The sequence below is a fragment of the Benincasa hispida genome, chromosome 4 (genome assembly GCF_027475165.1).
Source record: "Benincasa hispida cultivar pf3 chromosome 4, pf3_genome.v1.1, whole genome shotgun sequence".
NCBI lineage: Eukaryota > Viridiplantae > Streptophyta > Magnoliopsida > Cucurbitales > Cucurbitaceae > Benincasa > Benincasa hispida.
Window position 1 is genome coordinate 13,214,173 of NC_143481.1, and position 26,129 is coordinate 13,240,301.

Genomic DNA, 26,129 nt, shown 5'->3' on the forward strand with positions numbered 1-26,129 from the left:
ACAAAATAAATGACTGCCTTCGTAGGCAGAAGTTCCCAATTCACTCAGGATTTAGGTCATGTCATCTATATGGTAAAATGTAAGTCTCTATTATAAACGTCGTTATATAAGGCTAGTCATTTTGTGGTCCGGTCTTATACAAACTCGTTTGCATAAAATACCCCTGCTTACATGTCTCCACATGAATGATAAGGATCAAATCATTTGTAGCACTTTACAACAATTGTAACATCTACAAAACAGATTGTACTCGTAGTGTTACCAGGATAAGGTATCCAATATTATCAATCTACTACAGACTAATTAGGTTACACTTAAACATGATCCACCTGTATGTTTTCACATACATGTTTAAGCTACAAATGATAATCTTGGATGTTAGTTTATTAGTTTGTGGGTTTAATGCTATTAAATATCAAATAAAATATCTCATATTTTATTAAATAAATAAAATATTTGTACAATACAATTAGAAGCTACAGGACTCTACGAGATTAGGACATCAACCCCAACAATTTTGTACAATACAATTAAAATTTAATATTGACTATGGTCATATGACCATGGTTTATTGGATAGACCACAATTTTGTGACCATGTTCTACTCCAGCATAGTTTATATTATAGACTATGGTTAATGTTAACTGTAGTTTATATTATAGACCACGTATAATGTCAGCCATGGTTTATATGACCATAAACCACGACCGACGTTAGACATGGTCTATAATATAGACCACAGTTAATGTTAACCGTAGTCTATATTACATACCACGCTGAATGTCAACATTAACCTATTTGGACATAGACAACGACTGATGTTAGTCGTAGTCTAGTACATACCACGGCTGGCATTAGACATGGTCTATATTATAGACCGCAGTTAACGTTAGTCATGGTCTATATTGTCATAGACTACGAAAAACGTTAAATGAGGTTTATATTATAGACCATAGTTAACCTTAGTCATGGTTTATAGTTGTATACGCCACGATTCACATCACTCATTTAACCATGATTTTTATTGATAAACCACACTTATATCAACCAATACCAGTATTATTCACCATGGTTAATGTAGATCGATAACATATGACATTTCATGTGGCTTTTTAACAATAGGCTTCACTTGAAGTATACTGTAGTTTATACAATAATGGACCACGATCACATTGTGAATATTTTTTTTATAAAATTACAATTAATTAAAATATTAATTAATCTAAAGCTTCCACTCATTCAAATATAGATTTTATAAACTACAAATCATCCATAAAAGATACATAAAAACATTAACGTTCAAATGTAATACAAATTAATTTAGTCACAAATTAAAATTACTGGACATCATTTTTGTACAACTATATATTGTTGTAGATGTTGTCCCCATTCATTGCGAACTTTATCAACCTCTTCTTGGGAATATGTCTTCTTTCTAATAAATTATAAAAAAAAAAAAGGAAAAAAATTATTCGTGTGTATGCATGATATAAAATTATATTCGTGTGTGTATGCATTATATACATAAACAAATGAGTATTAAACAACTCGTATCATACCAGCTCCTTAAGAGAATTGATTTGATGATCCATCATAATATCCCTTATATATTTCATTACATAATATTCACATTCTACAAATCGAGGTTGACAAGGGCTCTATATAAATAATAAGCATTAAAATCAAATATAGATTTATGACTTAATTGTATCAATATAATGAAAAAATTTTACTACTTACTTTAATAGAAGAATTCCAAATAATTCCTTTTCCTTCCTTTCAATTTCACTTCTGATCTAAATATCTTTATGGCCCTATATTAAAAATCAAACTGATTCACACATTATGGACCTATGTATATATAATAACAAAAAGTTAAACTACTTACATGTTTACAAGACTTTTAACTTCATCACGAGTAGCCTTTGGAATTGAGTCTAAGAAATATGTAGCATCCCCCTATAAATCTATCACAACAAGTATCAAATGATACCTACAATCAACAATATATATATACAAACTAAAAAGTTATTTATTATTATATAATATAAATGAAATGAATAAAATGATCTACATACCCAACATTTATTGGAATCATGGCCCATTGCTTAGATTTTACATCAAGTAACCTAGATGCTAATACACGAGCATGATTTTCTAATGTTCCAATGCTGCTACCAAGTAAGCTCGGGTTTACAAATATACTTTATATAAATACCTGCAGAAAAACATTCATATTAGTTAAAAAAAACATAAACTAATCTTTTAATCATACATTCATATAAATATATTCTCATTAATTAAAAAAGTTAAATTTACCCCATATAAAGTATGATGTTGCTAACTGCAATTTCGACCATCATGCAGAAATGAAAGATATCGTCATCCATAATGAAAAAATCCAGTCTCACTCCAAATACATCTTTTGACAATTGCACCTTTATTGAACCACCAGGAATCTCTAATTTTGCATACTTAAATAATGGTCTTAATGATTTCGGTAAGGTTGATAATTCAATGTCAAAAGATACACTTTTCTCTTTGGGATGAGACAACTATCACACAAAAAAGAAAAAAAAATCATATACGTAAAGTTACTTCTTCTAACATCAAAATAATTAAGTTTAAATATTTACCTTAACAGCCTTTGCATAGATAACAAACTCACGAGGCCATGCAACTTCGTATCCAACTACATCTTCGACTCCTACAACCTTGTCATCAATTGGATATGGTAACAAATGGTTTTTTGTCGTTGCCAATTCTATTCTAACTTTGACAATATCTCCTTCAGTTGGCATGTCATGTAGTATTTCATTTGGATCGTTTGTCTCATACACAAAAGTCGATGCTACTATCATCATGTCACTATTTACAGCTAAGTCACGTGGTTTTCTCTATACATGAAAAACATTCATTAGAAATATACATATAATATATTAAAATAATAATTTATAAAATACCTTTATCAAATGTCTTTTTTCTTGTGTTGCTTCTTTCTTATTGGTTGTGGGGAAATACATTTTCCAGATAGGGGGGTTTGTGTTGGACTTTTGATTATCTTTAAACATCTTGAGCTGGTCCTCTGCTATTCTTAATTTTGTTTCAAGGATTAAGTTCACTTATTTCAAACGATGACATGTTTTGTCGGCTTCAATCTTCTAAAAAACTAGACGTTGGTGTTCATCAAAACTTACATTATTGGTAGGATTTTGAAAATAAGCACATGGAAAACGTACTCCCCCAAAGCTCTCACTCGTCCACTATGTTCATCTGTCCCTAAAGCTTGAGTTAACACATCATTTGATGATGGAATTGCATTGGTTTTTGTAGAGGATTGCGAAAGTGTTTCCTACAAAAGGAAATAATATATATATATATATATATACTCAATATCTAATTATATCATTACGAACACAATAATATCAATACTTACAATTTTTTTTACCATTTCTACAATTTTATTATTTAAAAATTCTACTTTCTTGTTCTTTCGAACTAATATCCAGAAATCTGATCTATCCATGTTTTCTATATTTACTCATTCTCTTTTCTACAATAAATAACTAGCATTAGCTTATGTATGAACATATTAAAGGTAAAAAAATTATATCACTCTTACCAATTCTTTAGTCATATTTGCATAACCTTTACGCGACAGTCGATGGCTATAATCATATTTTGATATTTCACATTGTTTTTCACGTTCATCCTACAAATTCTCATATACTTGATAATATAAATAAAATCATCATAACTGGATGAAGTAAAACTCTATATATTGTCAAAAGAAAGAAAATTATACCTGAAACTCTTTGCTTAATCTGGAATCAACAAAACTGTCTTAATCATTTTTACGGATGAAGGAATAAAGTTTTGGTGGATGTTTAAGACATTCCAAGCTATTGATATTTGAATACATATAATTTCATGACAATTTATATTTGAATTGACACCATTTTTTAGATGCTGAAGTCAATTTTTTTTCCTTGAGATGCCATCCAAAACAAAAATCGCCTGCAAAAGATGAAATATATATATATATATATATAATATATTATACGCTAATTAAATAACTAATATTTATTTACCTTAATATGAAACTATATTACCTGAATCAACTCAAAAACTTTATTCTTTAGTTTAAGCGGAATGCAATGTCAATCTTTAAATGTAATAAGGATGTGATTATGTACAAAAGACCCTATTTGGCTTTGCATTTTCTCCAATGGGTTGTCCTTTAGCATTAGGCTGAACAACTAAACGTTCATCGGTTGAACGAATATGAATCAACTTGCACATAACAGTTGGTCCTCTCGTTTTTCTTTTTGAAGGCACATCATTAGACTGAGTTGATAAGAGAACTTTATCACTATCATCATTAGTTTGCGCTATGATGAACTACGAAATTATAAACATAAAAAAATGAAAAAAAAAAATCCATTAGTACAAATGAAAAAAAAAAATCCATTAGTACATTATACAATAATGCACAAGATATAATAAAATCAAGAAACTAATAGTTAAGTACCTTCATTTAAATCATTACTCATAATCCATATTCCATTACAATCAGTTTAAAGATATGACATCTCATCATCATCAACATCATCAAATGAATCAATAACAAAAGGCATAGAATTTGAAATTCATCTATAAGTAGTATTGTATCTCCTAATTCATCATTATCGTCAAAATTAGCATATTCCTTTGAAGAAGTTCTAAGTACTACAGACCATTCTGAATCAATAGAGTCTTCTACATAAAAAAACTTGTTTAGCTTGGGTAGTCATAACAAAAATATCACACTTATGACCAATTCAATTTAGATTAACCAAGATAAATTCAAGATTGTCGACTTTTACACTCTTTTTACTCTCAACTCAATCACATAAAAACACTAGAATAGAAATCATATTATAATTTAACTCCCAAATCTCCTTTATAATCTCATAAAATGACATATTAGTAGTAATCAGATTCTTATCTTTAGCACTGGAGATTTGCATTGTTCTAGCCACTAACATAACTCCTCTATTTTGAATAGAGCGCATACTTCTTTACTCTTTGTATGATAGCGAACTCCATCAATTGTATAGCTTTCATATGTAGTTACTTCAACATGAGGACCATGTACAAGCCACCTTACAACATTTGAAATGTGATGTTTATTACTTTCTAACTCAAAAGTAACCTGAAAGAATTACATATATGCAATATATTTTTAGTAGTGATTTAATTTTTAAAGTACAAAGGAGTTTTTGTTGTAATATATGCACAAATATCATCTCGTTTAACCATGTGATGAATGTTTTATGATGTTCTTCTTGGAGCCATTTGGAATTTTTGGCCTTTAATGAATTTTTGGTCTTCAATGTGAGCATCGACTGCAATAAAGTGTACATATTATCAATTGCTAAAGAAAAAGTATAGAATATTTAAAGTATAATATAATTTACTTACTCGATATAAGGTAATAGTCAAATGTATTTTTCAATACATAACGACGAGTCTACTCTTTTTCAGGATTAAGAAACGATCTACATCCTATTAGTTTTCCAACATTTGACATTTTATTTTGTTTGTATTCTCCAAAACAAATCAGTTCTACTCCTAATAAAAAATCGGCACAAAAATCTATATCTTCTTCCACAATATAGCTTTCAGTCATACACCCTTCAGGTCGATGTGTGTTTCTAACATATCCTTCAATACTTTCATATGACGTTCAAAAGGATACATCTTCATAAGTACACAAGCCCACATAATTTAACTTCTCTAACAAGATGAACTGTGAGATGAACCATTATTGTAAAAAATGATAGTGGAAAATATTTCTCCAACAAACATAATGTATTAACAATATCATTTTATAATGCATCCAACTGAGGTGCTGAGAAGAATTTGTAGCATATTTTGTTAAAAATAAACACAACCGAGTGATTGCATATCTCACGTGCTTTGACAGAACTAAATATATAGCAACAGGTATTAATTATTGCATGAGTACATGACAATCATGAGTTTTAAATCCCACGAGCTTCAAGTCTTTAACTGATACAAGATTTCTGATATTAGAAGAGCAACTTTCTGGAACTTTAACTTCACTTAGTGTTTTGCACACTAGACGTTTTTCCTCTCTTGATAATGTGTAACATGCAGGAGGAATGCAAGTGCTCTTTTGTCCAACTTTAGTGCTAGTTTTGGCCGAATACCTAAATCTCATCTTGTTGCTAATCCATCTTTTATTTTTCCAGGCATATCAAGGAGTGTGCCTATAATATTCATACACACATTTTTTCTAATATGCATAACATCTAAACAATGTCTGACATAAAGTTTTTTTACAATATTCAAGGTCAAAGAATATTGACCTTTTATTCCAACATGTTTTAGACATCTTAATTGAATTTCGTGGGACATTTTTCTTTCCATTTTGATATAAAACATCATGTGTTTTGCTAAAAATTTCTTCTCCATTATTTGGTTGAGGTGCAACACTAAATTCTTGAAATCCATTGAATGCCTTTTTTTGTTTTCAGTATGGATGATATCGATCTAAGAATTGTCGATGTCCAAGATAGAACATTTTTTTTTCATGCTTTAAATAAATTGAACATGTATTTTTTGCACATATCAGACATGCACAATAACCTTTTGTGCTACAACCACTCAAATTTCTATAAGCGAAAAAATCATTAATTGTCCACAATATTATTGCGTTTAAGATAAATACTTCATCACGATAAGAATCATAACATTCAACTCATTTTTTCCAAAGCAATTTCAAATCATCGATTAGTGGAGCCAAAAAGATATCAATGTCATTACCTGATTGATTTGGTCCAGAAATCAACATAGTTAACATCATAAACTTTCTTCTCACACATAACCATGGTGGGAGAATATTGTATATTACCACTATCACTGGCCAACAACTATACTTACTACTCATGTCTCTATGTGAATTTATCTCATTTGTTGATAAAGCAAGACAGAGGTTTCGTGATTCCTTACCAAAGTCAGGCCATAAATAATCAACTAATTTCCATGAAGGTGAATTGATTGGATGACGTAACAAATCATCATTTTCTTTTTCATTAGCATGCCAAGTTAATCTCTTAGCATATTCATAATTTCTAAACATTCTTTTGAAACAAGGAATTGGATGAAAGTAACATAGAACTTTGGCAGAAACCCTAATTTTCTCTTCATTTGAATTTTTACGTAGTTTCCATCTTGACTCTCCACACACTGGACATTTATTCATGTTTATATATTCTTTTCTATATAGACAGACAACAATCATTAGGGCATGCATGAATCTTCTCATATTTCATTCCTAATATACATAATATCTTCTTTGCTTCATACATTAATCGAGGAAGTACATTCTTCTCTGGTAACATCTCATTTCAAGACTTAACAAATCTGAGAAACTTAAGTTGTTCTACTCATACTTAACTTTTAAGTTGTACAACTTCACTAATGCTGATAATTTAATAAAGTTTTTACAACCATCATTAGCTTCTCGACATTGTTAAATAAAGTTTCAAAACTTTATGTGAAATTAGAAAAATCTTCTTGCCCTACTTGTACCATTTCAATTGTCTCATTAATTATAAATTCTTCATCTTTTTTTTAATGAGTTGAGATTCTTTGTGCTATCCTCATATGACTTCTAAGGAAGCACTTCACTATGCCAAAATCATGTAGAATAACTCAAATCCATTCCATTAACAATCAAATGATTTCTAATTTCTTTTCCATCATGCATATCAATATTTCCACATTTTAGACATGGGTAACGAATTTTAGATGAACCATCCGTATTACTTAAAGCAAATTCTACAAACTTTTGGGCAATGAATTTTAGATGAACCATCCATATTACTTAAAGCAAATTCTACAAACTTTTTCACACCTAAATCATATTCTTTTACCAATCTATTTTTTCTCATACATGATTTATCCGTGTTGAAAAAAATATGCGGTATCTACCAAAAAGTTATTATAAAATAATTCAAATATTTACATTGTTATAATTCTATCAAAATGTATATTCTAGTCATATCAGTCATAACCAAAGCTAAATAAAGAATTGATCAAATCAAACAGAGTCTTCATAATAATATGTTGAATAATGACATGGATTGTATATATATTCAAACATCATAGGTAAGAAAAATAGTTATTCATAATAATACAAAACTAAAGAAAATTAATGCACATTGTACCTAAATAGCATTTAACTAAATCACTCTGCAAATGAAGAACTAAATACATACTACCATGAAATAAGAAAGATTTATTTTACTAAAATATTTTCATATACTTCCTAAACTTTAAGTATAAAACATGAAAACCCACCATATAGCTTGACAGTCCCTCCTCCTTCAAACCAATTATAATATCTACTTCACTCCATGTATGCCACATTATTTATTCAAAGATTATACGGTTACATACATATCAATCAATATAATCCATTGAAGAAAAATGTTAAATATGATATAGACACCCACTTCCAGAAAAAAACATAAATGTTAGTTATTTAACAAAAGAATTGTTGGATTATATCAGCAGGTAGCGGAAGCAACAAAGATCAATAAACATTCTAATTCATCAATTTTGACTATAAATAAAACATGCTCGTACAATAATAAGAGAGTTTCAAGTCATACCTTTGTAGAATCTCTTGAAACTCGAATTCAGCTGCAAATATTCTCCAAATCTTCTTGTGAACCACCTTAAGACTTTTCCTACTATTCTTTTGGAGCCTTAGATTGATTTGTGGGACTCAAAATAAGCTTGAATGAAGGGAATTTGGAGAAGAAGCTCACTAATGCAACTTGAAGAACACCATCTTCAACCTCTCAAGTTTTCAGCAAAACTCCAGCAAGTTCATACAGTTTGCATACTCGATTCTCAACTCAATCTTTCCTATTTATTGCAAGACCATCATGCAAACAAGAAGGTTGCATGAAAAGCATCTCATGCTTGGAAGATCGAATCAAGAATAAGGTGGAAAATGAGTGAGCTCTATGATTGTGAGAAAGTGGAGTTCTCCCACTTTTTCCATTTTGTGTTTTTCAATCCTTTTCAATTTTGTTTTTATAAATTGATTTCCAAAACCAATTTTGTTTTCAAAATTGAAGACTTTATAAAATTAATTTTTTAATAAAATTAATAATTAATTAATTTAATTAAATATCAAATATTAAATTAATTTTATACAATCCACCATCATGAATCTCTATTCATGAATTTAATATTTAAATATTAATCAATTCCCCAATTTCGTTTAGTTCTAATTTAAACACGTAATTATATCACATATAATTACTAATTCCCTTAATTCTAATTTGAACGTTTCAAATTAACTTATACTAATCCATTTACGAGTTAGTAGGGGGACCTCGTGGACCTACCGATCATGGACTTCAATGATCCGGATTAATTGGCTAAACTCTTTACACCGAATTAACCCCCATTCGTTAACTAATGAGTCACTCCACTAAAACCCATAGTTGCATTCCTCTCACTGTAGATATATTATGTCCACCCAATATAACCCTGATTAGTACCCTTCACATGTTGTTCATAATAACAGTTGGGTTAGAAACTACCTCTTGTTCCTTAAGTCCCACTGATCTTCTAATGAACAATTGGTTTGTGATCCAATCAATGAACCAAGTCCCTCCCGGGCCAATGTTCAAGACCTAGAGTCAGCACTTAAGGAAACAACCTCTCTACTATCCCTGAAACTGAGTAGGAGTGAATTTCATCTTGCACCCTATGTTCCCAGCTGTTTATTGAGTCGGCGCTATTGAGCCAACCCTCACCTATGCAAATATAAGGATAATCTCGATTAAATAAGACTACATAGTTAGCTCGGGATTAAAGTCAAGTTACCTAGGTCATCGCTTTGAAATAGTCAGTTTTATACAGTAAACAACCTTATAAAATAAGAGTGACTAATTTCGTGGTTCGATCTTGTACAAATTCATTGCACAGGACGCCCCCACTCCTCATGTCATAACATGTATGAATTTATCATCTGTAGCACTTTACAACTCCTTGTAACAACTCCAGAGTGAGCCGCATCCAATAGTGTTACCAGAATAAGGTACCCAACCTTATTCATATATTATAGATCATTTTGACTATTTACTCGAACCTGATCCACTTTTATGTGTCCACAATAGTCATGGATCATTTAGCTTATTGGATTTATTTCTAAAATAAAATAAACAATTCATATATTCAACAACAACTTATTGAATTTTCAGAATAAGTTTTCTTATTTACAAACCACGAGTTTTAGGACATAAAACGTAAAAGAATAAATACCTCTCATATGTTGGGCAAGACAATGGCTAAGGCTAATTTTAGACCAACACGAAGACCCTATATAACATAGAGAAACTTGGTTGGTGTCAGCAATATAAGAAATATGTCTCAAAAGAACCAAAAATGAATAAATCACCCATGTTTCAAATACACATCTCCACGAAACCTTCCCAGTAAAATAATATTATATATTATAAAGAAAATTGTGGAAACTAGACTGAAACAATATTTTTTCTTCACATCCCAAACAGTCATCTAAAAGGCTAGTTGGAAAAGGAGGTAATGCTCTCTAATATACTGCTGAATCTTAATCAAACAATCAAAGTAGATTTATAAAACTATCACGTTACTACAATACCAATTCAACGGAACATAGCTCATTTGACTAAAAACACTTCCATATCAAAAAACATTATTAAATACATGATTTATCAATCTAAAAACAAACTAATTTTTATATTATATTTTCTAAAAAACATATGAAGAAAAAAAAGCATAACTATTACAAAAATTTAGTACTGATATACAAAACAGAAGACATGAAATAAGATCTTACATTTACCTTTCTCTCATAAATAGCAAAACAAAAAATATAACAAGGTGAAAGAGAATATAGAATAAAACTTGAGAAAATATTGAACAGAACTTCAAACTTTTCTACTTAATTAAATGAAAATCTAAAAAAATAAGTTACCAAGACAAGACAATTCCACTTGACATTCTAAAATATAACAAAAATTAGGAATTTAGTTCCATAATTAAACTCGAATTCCTAACTATCATATGTATTAGTGTTTTGATATTGGCTATATTTTTTAGAGCAAATGTCATCACACTAGTTAAAATTTAAAGATATAAACAACATATTGGTGCAATTAAAAGATCATTATAAAGGTAAATCCAAAAAAAAAAAAAAAAAAAGAGAGAGAGGAGACCTACTTAACATATACTAAGGCAACAACTAACGGCAACAACAAAACAAAAAACAATGGTGATTGCTTTTCCAAGATGAATGCAAATGAGTGGCTACATTACATGGATTTGATTTTTAATTTAGTTTTTGAAATATCTATTAGCTTTAATTTAATAGGAAATTCATTAGTCCTCAGATCTAATATGTTCTATTAAAAATGTTTAATATTGAGAATATGATAATTAGTTATGTATAAATTTTAACTTTTTGTATTTAATCCATGCACTTTAAAGATGTGTAAAATGGTTTTTAAACTTTCAGTTTTAATTATAATTTCAAGGATTTTTACATTTTAGGTTTACATCTAAAAATATCATCCCTTGATATAATTAACAATTTTTTTAAAATTTATGAACTTTAATTATAAATAAACGGAGATAATTTAAAGTTCTATCGATACAAAATTCAATTATAAATGTAATATGTTCATTATTATATTTTGAAAATACTCATGTTGTATATATTAGAGAACTATTAAATATGGTTCAGTTAAATAATTGACAACTTGACTTCTCTATAAATAGCTTATATGATTGAAGGTACATTATAATTTTATAATTCTTTTCATCTTTATTGTACTTTATTTTCTTGTGTCAAAATACATTGAAAATCATTTTCAATTGTTGAACTTTTTTTACTTATGTGGACAATATTGGTAAGTCAAATAATTTTGAACATTGTTTTGCAGCATCAATTTTGTTATTCATGAATTTTAATTTCTCCATATACTACCATTTAGATTTTATACTAGTCAATTTAAGTTTTAATAATAGTGGAATTCGGTTGTTGAAAAAAAAAAATTTTCCTATTTTAAAAGTCACTTTTGATTCTTGATTTTTCATAGAAGTAACCATTTAGTTCCTAAATTTTGATTTATAAACGATTTAGCCATATACGTTCAAATTTGTAACAATTTCATCTTTATCGTGAAAATTTTCATTTTAAGTGTAATTTTAAATGTATTTGACTCTTAAATCGTTACAAATTCTAAAGTATAATGATACTTACTAAAGTTTCATGACTAGATTACAACAAATTATTAGGAAGTATATGGACCAATAGTTACAAATCAAAGTGTAGAGACTATATATCAAATTTTTATTAGTTTAAGGACAAAAAGTGGTTCGTAACTTGTATTCTATTTTAATTATTACTATAGATTCTCTTTAAATGTTCATGTAGGAGTTGTTTTTATTTTATCCTATAGTGCTTCAAACTTGAATTAAATTCAAATGATGAATTATAACTTTTTATATATATATATATATATATATATATATATACACGTGAAAGTTGTTTTTCATTTATCCTATAATGCTTCAAACTTTGAGGTATGTAACCATTTATTTTTATTGTGTTCACTATTTTTTTAAATTATTTTGCTTATATTATTGATTCATTGTTATTCTAACAATAACAATAAAATTAGAATACAATCTATGAAATTATAATATATATATATAATATATTATATATATATAACTATATATATATATAATAAAATCTATCATACACAAGTAATACACATGTTCAATTTTATCTTTCTAAAGGAATATATAGATTTGATTAAACTAATTAAAATTATTTAATAAAAACTAAGTTGGTTAAGTTAGATTAAAATAATTAAGTAATGAATTATTTATTTTATAAATTTATTAATTGAATATGATTTTTAAAGTCCACAAGCTCAATTCACATCCCAAGATTTTCTTCAAAGATTTTGTCTATAGTTAATTTGGAGGATATAAAAAGATTAAATTAAGAGCCCCTCTCTTTCTCAACTTTCTTTGCAAATTCACGGCAAAAATTTGCAATAGCTCCACCCAACAAATTTTGATACTTTCTCCGAGAGATGCCCAATTTTCCTGTAGAAACGGTTCTACGGGTCAGGGCAGGAATTCTCTGATTACGTGGAGAATGGGAGAAAAACGGGAAATGCATTTTCCATCCCTGGCCTCGCCCCACTCCGATTAGTTTTTACATGTTTTTTTTTAATATCACCATTGTTCTCTATGTATTAAAATATAAATAATTTTTTTTTTCTCCATACCCTCTCTTTCTTCTTCTATTTTAGAAGCAACCACAATTTACCTACCTTCACACTTAACTAATAAGTGGAATCTGATAAGTAATCAAAGTGGTGGTGAAGTTCCAAAAATAGATTTCATCATCATCAAAGCGATGATACAAATTATTTGTTTCCAATCACAAGATTAGTTTCTATTCATCAACAACAACAACCCATTGCTCCTCTTCCTAATATAAATCTTGACTATTCTACTAACTTTGACCTTCAAGATAATTCCAATTGTTTGGAATCTTTAACCCTTTCAATGGGCAGTGACAAACTCAAGTCCATCCCTAATAATAATAATACCTCCAATAATAGGAATACCACCTTTGATGTCACCTTTCAACGAACTTTTGGCACTTTTAGCCAAAGAACTTTCATTTATCGCGGTGTCATCAGGTAATATATATTTCATTTTTCATTATAATCGTGTATTATTGTAGGCATAGATGGATAGGAAGATATGAAGCACATTTGTAGGATAATAGTTGCAAAAGGGAAGGGCAGTCTAGGAAGGGTCGACAAGGTGTAAATTTATTTTAATTTTTAATTTTGATTTTCTAGGGCTAGCTAGGATTTTAAAAAATAAAAAAAATTCTTAATTGGTTTGATTAATTTCAAGTGTATAGTTTTATAATTATTTTAAAAGTTTTAAAGCTGTAGTTAATTGACTTTGTTCGACTTTCTTACATATCAAGTTTTTGTCTCTAATATGATCTCTTGAACCGTCTATTTGGATGAGCATTACTTTTCTTAATATTTGGATATATAAATATGAAGGTTTTTTAAATGGATCTTTTGTTTATAAATGAGGATTAATGAAATTATTTGTTTGAAATGATGGGTATGATAAAGAAGAGAAAGCCGCTATGGCTTATGATCTTGCTGCATTGAAGTATTAGGGAACATCCACCGCCACTAATTTTTCCCGTATCAATTTGGGGAACTTCCATTCTTTTTTCTTTTCTTCCTTGCATTCCAAATTTCAAAGTTCCTAATACTTCATTAACTAATTACCTCTTTTGTGTGCCATGCTAATCTGCTGTGCAAATATGAATATAAACATGAATATAAAGATAATAAATAAATGTTTTTTTTTACCAATCATGAATATATATATATATATATATATATATATTCATTCAAATCTCTATGTGAAATATGAATGTATCAATCATTTTAAAGTTTTGTGAATATTTATTAGAAAATTAGTTAAGATGTGATTGTAAACTTATATGGGACTTTGAAGAAATCTACCTAGTTTCAAGTAATTTAACTTACTATGTAATATAAAGATAAATCTTGTTTACCATCTTGATTTGAATTATTTTTTTTTTCTTGTTTTTGAAGAGTACTCTTCCAATTTTGTTTCAAATCCATCCCTTTAGTTTTTAAAATTATACTTTTTATTCATATTATTATTATTATTATGGTCAAGAATTTGACATATTGTTATAGAATAAACTATATCCATGTAAATATTAATTACAAAATTATTATAAACTATTATAATTATCCACAAAAATATTTATAAAAAAACAAAAAATTTGATTTTGGACATATTCATCAAAGCTTAAAAAATAAATCAACTATAGACCTTAGTTAATGTTGGCTATGGTATAAATTCTATTTTTGTATTGAGTCTATATAGTTGGCTTTTAGACTATAGTCTTAATGGGCGAGAATGTCAGTTAACTTTTTCACCTTGATGTTTTTATTGACTATAACATGCTTTTAGACCATGATATTTATTCACCATGGTGCAAAATTAATTGAAATTTGAATTATTCATCAAAGCTTAAACAATAAATCAATTATAGACCATAGTTAATGATAGTTGTGGTCTATAGTTGGCCTTCAAAATACAATGTTAGTGGACGCTAATGTAAATTTAACTTTTTGACAATGATGTTATATACCTGTTGACTATAGTATTCTTTTAGACCATTATATTTATTCACCATGGTGCAAAGTTAATTTTATATCACGATATCAAAACATTATAGTCTATAGCACCAATTTCATTTATTAAAATACACTCTTTTAACCAAGTTAAAAAAGCATGGTCTATTTTAAAATAATAATGAACATATAGACCACAATTAACATCAGTTGTGGTATAAATTTTAATTTGAAGACCACCTTTTTTAATACAATAGTCTGTAGTTGGATTTTAGACCATAATTTTAATTGGTTATGGTGTAAATTTCATTTTTAGATCATTGTAGTATGATATATGATCACAATTTTCATTAACTATGGTGTAACGTAAATTTTTTGACTTTCAATCATGGTGCAAACAGACCGTGGTCTATAGTAAAATGATAATGTAACAATAAATCATAGTTGACGTTAGCCATGGTGAGTTAATGTTTAGACCATGGTTTTATATACACATGGTTTTTCTTGGGATCTTGGACCGTAGGTTTAATGACCGCGGCAAAAAGAAAATGTTGATACCATGGTTTGAAAAACCCATAGTCCATACCATGCTCACTATGGTTTCATATACATATAGCCTATACAAGGATCTTGGTCCATGGATTTTAATGATAGTGGTGTACTGATAATATTGTTACCACAATTTTTAAAATCCCTAGTCCAATATGCTTTTAGACCATGGTTTTATATATATGTGGTTTGTACTAGGATCTTAGACCATGAGTTTTAGTGATCATGGTGTAAAGATAATATTGATACTATAGTTTTTAAAACCCATAGTCCATACTATGCTTTTAAACCATGGTTTTTAAAACACATAGTCCATAATATGCTTTGAAACCATGGTTTTATATACATATAGTCTGTACTAGAATCTTGGACCATGGGTTTTATTTAAGGTGGTGTAAAGATAAAAGTTATATAGTTTTTAAAACTCATATCTTTTAAACCACGGCTATTAAAACCCGTAGTCTATAATATGCTTTTAGAACATGGATTTATATACATGTGGTTTGTACTAGGATCTTGGACCATGGATTTTTTTTACCATGGTATAAAGATAACATTGATACTATAGTTTTTAAAACTCGTAGTCCATACTGTGCTTTTAAACCATGGTTTTTAAAACACATAGTCCATAATATGCTTTGAGATCATGGTTTTATAAACATATGGTCTGTACTAGAATCCTGGACCATGGGTTTTATTTAAGGTGGTGTATATAGTTTCTAAAACTTATATCTTTTAGACCAGGACTATTAAAATCCATAGTCCATAATATGCTTTTAGACCATGGTTTTATATACATGTGGTCTATACTAGGATCTTGGACCATGGATTTTGTTGACCATCGTATAATGATCATATTGATACTATAGTTTTTAAAACTTGTAGTCCATACTATGCTTTTAAACCATGGTTTTTAGAACTTGTAGTCCATAATATGCTTTAAGACCATAATTTTATATACAAGTGGTATGTACTAGAATCTTGAACCATGAGTTTTATTTAATGTGGAGTATAGATAAAAGGTATACTATAGTTTTTAAATCCCATAGTCAACACTGTGTTTTAGACCACAAGTTTTAAAACCCATATTTCATAATATGCTTTTAGATCATAATTTTATATACATGTGGTCTGTAATAGGATCTTGGACCATGAGTTTTAGTGACTATTGTATAAAGATAACATTGATATTGTAGTTTTTAAAACCCGTAGTCCATACTCTACTTTTAGACCATGGTTTTAAAACCTATAGTTCATACCATGCTTTTAGACCATGGTTTTTATTAAACGTAGTCTCAAAATGGTTGTATTTATTTTAGACTACGATTAGTTAAATATATACAACATTAGACTATGATTTTTTTAAAAAAAAAACATGGTCTTATCTCTAAACAAGCTACAGGACCCTACGAGATTTAGGGTATCAACCCCAACAATAATATGTGGCTATAGATAAGAGCATTTTTATAGACTTAAGCATAACAACAGGGGGGGAAATTCCCTTAAAGTCAACCTCTTCTCTCTGGGTATAACCCTTTGCTACAAGTCTAGCTTTCAGCTATATCTCTCTTTCTTTTATAGATCCATTTGTACTCTATAGGTTTTACCCCTTCAGGTAGATCTACATAGGCTCCATTTCAAGGTTCATGGCTTTCACCCTTTGGTCATTGTCTACGTCATTCATTATTTGTTTATAGGACAATGGATCCTCAATACCATCATCTGGTATGACAACCCGAGTTTCAGTTAAACCCAAGTAGTGGTGACATTGTATCACAACCCTCCCATTGTGTACTCTCAATGATTGAGAAGGACGAGACTGACCTGAAATGTTGGCTTCTTCATTAACTCTTGATAAAGGATCAACCGCATCAATAACCCTTGTCAATTCTTCAGTAGTTTCACTTAATACTATTTTTCTTCGCAGTTTATGATCTCTCATATGGTTTTCCTCTAAAAATGTAATGTTTGTCGATACAAATACTTTATTTTCTTGAGGGTCATAAAACAAACCACATCTCATTTACTTAAGGTAACCAACAAATTGGCATAATCTTGAATGAGGTTCTATCTTCTTTGGATTTGTCACTGACACATGTGCAGGACAACCCCAGATTGTGAAGTAACGTAAACTCGGTTTACGCCCCCTTCATAACTCGAAAGGTGTTTCAAAAACACTCTTCGAGGGAACATTGTTCAAGATGTGACTGCAGTCTCTACTACATACCCCCAAAACGAGTTAGGCAATTGAGCATAGTTCATCATAGAATGAACCATATCTAATAAGGTTTTATTTCTCCTTTCTGATACATTGTTCTGCTGAGGTGTACCAGGTGCTGAGAGTTATGTTTGAATTCCATGTTTTATCATATAGTCATAGAATTCTAAATATTTTACCTAATAGGTTTTTAACTTCAATCTTATACTCTTTGAACTTTTCAAATGCTTCAGACTTATGGTCCATTAGGTATAAGTAACCATACCTTGAGTAATCATCTATGAAAGAGATGAAGTATTCGTACCCTTCTCTAGCCTTTACATTTATTGGACCACAAAGATCTGAATATATAAGCTCTAAAGGTTCTTTGGCTTTATAACCTTTTCCACTAAAAGATCTTTTAGTCATTTTTCCTTTGAGATATGATTCACATGGAGGTAATAAATCATCTTCTACCTTTCTTAGAAATCCATTCTTTACCAACCTCTCAATCCTATCGAGATTTATATGGCTTAATCTCAAATGTCAAAGATACGTATCATTGTTATTTCTGTCAAAGATACGTATCATTGTTATTTAGAGAAATTCTTCACCTTTTTGTTTGAGTATTAGTAGTTTTGGACATCTCATGATTTAAAAGTGTTTTTGATTCTGTTGGTCTTAACACATATAAATTGTCTTATAGTTTAGCTAAACAAATAGTCACACAATTTTTCATAATGAACGCTTCATTTGAATTAAAAGAACCATAGAACAATTGTTCAATTAAACAGGAAATAGAAACAAGGTTCCTCCTCATTTTGGGAACAATGTATAAGTTTTCTAAAAACATAAATTTACTTAAAAAAAAAAAACTTAGTAACTCCCATTGAACAAGCTGAAATGGCGTCTCCTGTTCAAACCTCGAACATCATTTCACACTCTTCAAGTTGCTGGAAGGAACTAATCCCCTATAAAGAAGAATAAACGTGATTAATTGTTGGGATTGATGCCCTAGATCTCGTGAGTCCTGTAGTTTGTAATTGTAGTGTACAAACGATTTATTTATTTAATAAAATATGAGGTATTTTATTTGACATTTAGTAGCCTTAATTCACAAACCAGTAAACTAACATCTGAGGTTATCTTTTATAGCTTAAACATGTATGTAAAGACATACATGTGGATCATGTTTAAGTGATAACCTAAATGGTCTATAGTAGATGGACAAGGTTGGTACCTTATCCTGGTGACACTGACCTGATTTTTAGATGTTACGATTGTTGTAAAGTGCTATAAATTATATGATCCTCATCATTCATGTAGAGACATGTGAGTGGGGGTGTTCTATACAAAGGAGTTTGTATAAGATCGATCACAAAATGATCAGTCTCATTATATATCGTTGTTAATAATAGAGACTTACATTTCACCAGGATGACCATAGGTGACATGACCTGAATTCTGAGTGAGTTGTGAACTCTTGCCTTGTTGGGGTTGATGCTCTAAATCTCGTAGGGTCCTATAATTTGTAAACATGGTTGAAAAAACTCATTATGTATTTAATAAAATATTTGATATTTTATTCATTGTCTATAAAATATATGATATTTTAGTTGCATTGACCACAAACCAATAAACTAATATCCAAGGTTATTTTTGTAACTTAAACATATATATGGAGACATACAGATGGATCATGTTTAAGTTATAACCTAAATGGTCTGTAGTAGATGGATAAGACTGGATACTTTATCCTGGTAACACTACGAGTATGGTCCGCTTTGTACATGTTACAATTGTCATAAAAGTGCTACAAATAATTTGATCTTGATCATTCATGTATAGACATGGGAGCGGGAATATTTTATACAAAGGAGTTTGTATAAAACCAGACCACGAAATGTTTAATCTCATTATATAACGCTATTCACAATAGAGACTTACATTTCACAAGGATGACCATAGGTAACATGACCTGAATCCTGAGAGAGTTGTGAACTCCTGCCTATGAGGGCGGTCCTTTGATTTATATTGGTAAGAGTAGTCAAATCTCCGACTTAACAAGCCTACCATTTTGGGAATTCGTCTGATTGAGGAGTTGGGAACAAAGCTACACAAAATGGAATTTACTCCTTCCCTGAGGCAAGGGTAAGCAGATAAATTACTCCCTTAAAGGTTAATTTTAGGTCTTAAACAATGTGGCGTCACATCCTCTCCTAGCCTGAGAGGGGTTTAGTCATAGTTGGACTATGATCTATTGTTCATTAGAGGGATAAGTGCTACTTAAGGAGTTAGATGTAACTACAGGGGGAAAACGGTAATTTGGCCTAGTTGTACTTACTAGCAATTTGTGAAGGATCATCGTACTGTTGATGGTTATATCCAGTGGACACAGAAATATATCTGTAGTGCGAAGAGTACAACTATCGGTCTTTAGTGGAGTGCCCGACAGTGAACGGATGGTGAATAATGTAATTAAAGAGTTTAATTAATTATTCATGTATCGTTAGAGCTTTAAGCTCTAGGTCCATGAGGTCCCCTTGGTAATAGGATGTAGTTGAGAATCAATTTTTGGATTAATTTGAATTGTTCAAATTAATAGAGAGATTTAATTATATATGATATAATCAAATTATTTCAATTATATATGATATAATTGTGATAATGTATTTGATACATTATAGCTTAATGGGAGGAAATGAATATTTGAATGAGATTCAAATGTAGTTTCTATGAATTGGATTCATAGTCGTTAAGTTTAACATAAATAAGATTTATATTAAATGTCATATAATAGAGAAAAGAAACTATAGTTTATATTGTATGTGATACAATATTAAAACTATAGGTTATATGTTATATTTGATGTAACATGTAATTTAATATATATATATATATATAATATGATAAGTTAGTTATCATATTTATATTTATATTATTATTATTATTATTTTAGTAATAAGGAAGGGAGTTACAACTCCTTTCCCTATCTTTTCTCTCCACTCAGGTGGTGGCTATTTTGGCAAGTAGAAAAATAATTTTTTTTCTTCTTATTCTAAAAAAGGGGTTGTTAAATGATCAAGATTGAGAAAAAGAAAAATACAAAAGAGTTCTATTCTTCGTCTTGAGTTTTGAAAGTTCTCAATCTCCTCTCCTACACATTAAGTTTTCCCTTTTAACCAAAATAGTCAGAGCCCACCACTGCTGGGTTCTCACCCTGAGAATATCAAGGTAATTTTGTGGTAGTGTCTGGATTTTGTTCGACGTTATTCTCGAAGAAGTTTGTGATCTATTCGAGGGAAAACGCAAAGAAAAGTCTTCAAATGTGAGGTTTCTTGAAACCCTTTCTTTTAAAGCATGTTGTAATTTAGAATTAAATATATATCTTGTTATTTTTTTATTGTAAACTTTGTATTCAATAAAAAATGAAGTTTGGTCGATCTGCTTCTGCTCAAGGTTCTCCCAGTTACAGTTCCTTCAATTGGTATTAGAGCCAGGTTATAGGTTTCTGATTCTAAATTTCATTCTTGTATTGAATCGTTTAACAATAATTGTGGGTTTTATAATCAACATTCTATATTATTAGGGGCGAGCATGGTAGGCTGATAAACCGACACAACCGGTCGAAACCGGCTGAAATAGAGTCGATCGATCGAAAATCCATCAAAAATCGAGCGGGGGTTGGGTTGGAAGAGAACCGCTGACTGTAGCTATCGGTCAGACTCCCAACGGGTCAGGTTTTGACCCGACCCGACCGACTTTATGAATTAAAAAAAATTATTTAATATATAAGCAGTTCGTTCAAGCTTCAGCACTGCCGCCTTCTTCACCTGGGGTTTATTTTTTCGCTCCTTACCTTCAGTTCACACTCGCAGTCACCCATAAAAATCGTTCCTTGCTCAGTCCACAAAAATCGTTCCCTACTCGAATCGCACCACAAAAATCCTTCTTTGCCTCCAGTCCACGACTCCAAGTCTCCAAGTCTCCACAGGTCTTCCGTTCCTCTTCGCTGCTCAGTGCTCCGGACCGCTCGTCTTCTTCCGTTCCAATTCGCAATTGCATCCACAGGCACGCCGTCCAGTCCACGACTCCAAGTCTCCACAGCTCGTCTTCTTCAATCTTCCGGACCGCTCGTTTCAGTATATAGTAAACAGTACACACTGTTTTCAAAATAGTGTTTTGTGCCTTCCTTACTCAGTTCCTCGTTTTCGATTTTCAACCCGAGGTCCATTTTCAATTTACAACTGAAAAAATTGTCAAAATTATATATCAAATTAGTGGATGTCAACCTGAACAAATCTAAATGTATGTATGTGCATGTGTGTGCAAATACATATTGCACTTCAATGATTAATTGTCCAATTAGCGCATCAAGTGCAGTGAGAATGATGATAATATATATATATATATATCTGGCATAGAACTGAACTGATACTGAAATTCTTTGAATTTTTTTGAATTGTGTGATACTGACGAGTGACGTTTGTCATGTTGTGGTTCAGTTACATGGCTTCAACGGATATGGAGTTTGATGGAACTGCAACTGATGCATCAAAAAATGAACGAGATGCAGAAGGAACGGATGCCAATACAAATATCATTAACGTTGATTCAGCAAATGAGACATCAGACGTTCCAAATCCACCGAAAAGAAGGAAGACATTGAAAAAATCCATGGTTTAGGATCATTTTGAGAAGTTAAAAGGTGATCCTAATGACCCTCATGCTTAATGTAAGTATTGTGGAGTTATCTATGCATGTCATACCAAAAGTAATGGTACTGGGACTATGAAGAATCATTTGGAAAATTGTAAAAAATACCCTTACCAGAAAAAAAGAGATCCAACCCAAATGACAATGTTGGGGATAATACGTCACAACTTGTATGTGAATCATATAGTTTAGAGAGTTGTCGGGAAGCGTTGGTGGTAATGGTAATTGTTGACAAATTGCCATTCAAGTTTGTGGAGGATAAAGTATTTAAGAAATTTGTCGATAGATTAACATATGCAAGTCAACCTAGATTGTTGTTCCGTCTTGGTTTAATGTGGCTAGAGATGTGCTTAAGTTGTATGTTAATGAGAAAAAGTGTTTGAAAGACATGTTTGTGAATAGGAAGTACAGAGTTTCTCTCACTATGGATTGTTGGACATCGGGACAAAATATAAATTACATGGTCCTAATTGTCCATTTCATAGATTCTGATTAGAGATTACATAAAAGAATACTTAGTTTTTGTCCAATTGAGAATCATAAAGGTGATACTATTGGTAAAACCATTAAAAAGAATTTTAAGGATTGGGGCATTGAAAGGGTAATGACTTTGACTGTTGATAATGCAAGCTCAAATGATACTGCTATTGCTTATCTTTTGAAAAGATTCAATAAGGGATTAATATTTGGTGGAGAATTTATGCATGTTTTTTGTTGTGCTCATATATTAAATCTCAAAGTATGTGATGCTTTTAAGGAACATAATGATTGCATTGAAAGGATTCAATATGCTGTACGGCTTATAAGATCTTCTCCTGCACGTTTTTTGAAATTTAAAAAGTGCATTGAAATTGAAAAAAAATCTTGTAAGAGTTATGTGTGTCTTAATGTTCCCATTAGATGGAACTCTACATATTTGATGCTTGACGCAACTGTGAAGTTTGAAAAGGCTTTTGATAGATTATAAGATGAAGATGCTTCTTATAGACACGATTTGTCACCAAATAAGGAAGATTGGACAAATGCTAAGATGTTGATTAGGTTTTTAAAGGTCTTTTATGATGTGACATTGAAAATTTCAGGGTCTTTGTACACCACTTCGAATATGATTTTTCATCAGATTACAGTGGTTCAGAATTGTATACGTTTGAATGCTAGTAGTGCAAATGCAATCCTAGTTGGAATGGCCAATAGCATGAAGGCCAAATTTGAGAAGTATTGGGGGAAAAATGAAAAAAATAATTTGTTGTTGTATGTTTCTATTGTGCTAGATCCTCGAAAAAAGTTAAGGTTTGATTCTTTTTGTCTTAAAAATTTTTTTAGGCCCGAGGTTGCCAAATCTATGGGAAATGTAGTGGAACAATGTTGTAGACGTCTCTTTCATGAGTACAGTATTCATACTTAGAGTAAGAGTGGGAATGGTAGTACTTCTATAAATACACCAATTGTCCCAGCCTCAGAGACGGATACCATGATTGATTGTGATCCAACTGAAAAGGTGGGTGAAGACTTTGTCTATGATACAATTGATCTTGATTTTGAAAGCGATGAGACTACACCTTTCGAACAGGTGTTCGAGATTGATATTTATTTGTTCATTGGCTCCAAAAACAGAGGAGGCTCTCATTTGTAATCAAAATTGGCTAAATTATGATCCAATAGATCTTGAAATTTAGACGACATGGAAGAAGCTTCATTATTTGAAAAAGGTATTTATTCATCATTTGTATTTTGTAGTTGTAACTTGTTAGATTAAAATCTTAATGAGGTTGTCTTTCTCTTCTTGATCTTAATTATATAGGATTCAGAGCGATTATGGACAATGAAAAAGACATTCAAGACCTTCCATATTTTGCAAAGTTGTCTGTTAACGATTAAGCATTTATCATTTGATTTTATTATAATTGGGTTGTATTGGACAATTGACTTTATGTTTTATTGTAATTGGCTTGTATTTGACAATTGACTTTATGTTGTAATTTCTATTTTCTAGTTTAATTATATTGTATGTGTCATGTGAGTGTGACTATGTGTCATGTTACATTTCTATTTGTGACATATGTATTAAAGGTTTGTTTTCAATTATATTAGTTTTGTTTTGTTTTGTTTTCAATTATATTGTATGTGAGTGTGACTATGTGTCATGTGACTCTCGATTCTCATATTAGTTTTGTTTTCAAATATATATGAAATATGTATTAAAGGTTCTATAAGCAATTAAGCGAAGCGAGCAGTAACACAATCTCAAACAATGTACATGTTAATTGTTAAATATTAAGAGTTGACAAATCAAATCATTCGCTCATATCTTATTTTTAATACCTCTAGACTAGCTCTATTCCATAAGTATTAAAAAAATAAAATGTGAAATAGTATCTTGAATTTTGACTCACAATCACAAATTAAACGAGAAAACTAAACATGATTGATAAGGAAGAAAACTAAACATTATGAACGATTTATAATTTATAATTGTAATTTTCATGTATAACTTCTTTTAAAGGAAGAAAAAAGGCAAAACCAAAAAAACGAGAAAAAAATCTGACCCGACAAAAATCGATCAACCGACTGACGGTTCGGTCAGTCATTTTTTAGCTCATTCGCCAGTCGGGGCCGATTTGGATATATTCCAAACCGATCTTGGTCGATTCGGGGTCGGTCCGGTCGAAAAACCGACCCCGACCGGCCGATGATCACCCCTACTATTTATGCGATGAATGGTTATGGATGGATTTGTTGATGGATGTTTCGGGATAGAACTCTCTATTTAAGGCTTTCTTAAATTACAAATTTTGGTTTGTAAAGACCCCTACATTTTTTGGCATTAATCTTGCAATCGAATCTGTATTTTGTAAATTTGAGTCACTCGTACTGTTTCGGGGAGGCTTGAAAGAAGGGTTGCAGAAGACAAAATAGATGTTCCAGATTGTGTAGCTACAGCTAAATGATCGTGTAGCTCTTGGTATGCGATCAGGTAGGTCTTGCTACATGATCGTGTAGCATTTGCTAAACGATCGTATAACTAATGCTACGCGACCACACGGTCTTTAGATGCTCATTGAATAGTTGCTTGTTGAATGATCGCACGGTTTTTAGATGCTCATCGCATAGTTGCTTGCTGAACGATCACACGGTCTTTAGATTCTCATCACATAGTTGCTTGCTACACGATTGCGCGGTCTTTAGATGCTCATCGCATGGTGGCTTATTACATGATTGCGTAGTCTTTTATGCTTATTGCATAGTTGTCTGCTACGTGATAATGCAATCTTTCCTTCAAGATCGCATAGTTATTCGACGCATAGTTCATTTGCTATACAATCATCTACAAGGTGGTTCTTTGAAGAGCAGTTCAGTTCGAGCGGTTC

General features: G+C 30.6%; 2 long non-coding RNA genes and 1 pseudogene across 3 annotated transcripts; 1 reads left to right on the forward strand and 2 right to left on the reverse strand.

Annotated features, from left to right (window-relative positions):
* Positions 1-1,553: 1,553 nt before the first annotated feature.
* Positions 1,554-2,026, reverse strand: LOC120075288 (uncharacterized). The gene is made up of 3 exons (XR_016529005.1): positions 1,889-2,026; positions 1,741-1,814; positions 1,554-1,658 (listed from the first exon to the last, which is right to left on the reverse strand). It is a non-coding gene; the product is annotated as an uncharacterized LOC120075288 (long non-coding RNA).
* A 4,512-nt stretch (positions 2,027-6,538) lies between these two features.
* LOC150036499 (uncharacterized) lies at positions 6,539-7,376 on the reverse strand (annotated as a pseudogene).
* Positions 7,377-21,872: 14,496 nt separating this feature from the next.
* Positions 21,873-24,773, forward strand: LOC150036500 (uncharacterized). 2 transcript variants are annotated; one of them, XR_016529060.1, is made up of 4 exons: positions 21,873-22,273; positions 22,551-22,753; positions 24,085-24,470; positions 24,563-24,773. It is a non-coding gene; the product is annotated as an uncharacterized LOC150036500 (long non-coding RNA). The 2 variants fall into 2 exon arrangements; XR_016529059.1 differs by having other exon boundaries at positions 22,551-24,470.
* The last annotated feature ends 1,356 nt before the right edge of the window (positions 24,774-26,129 follow it).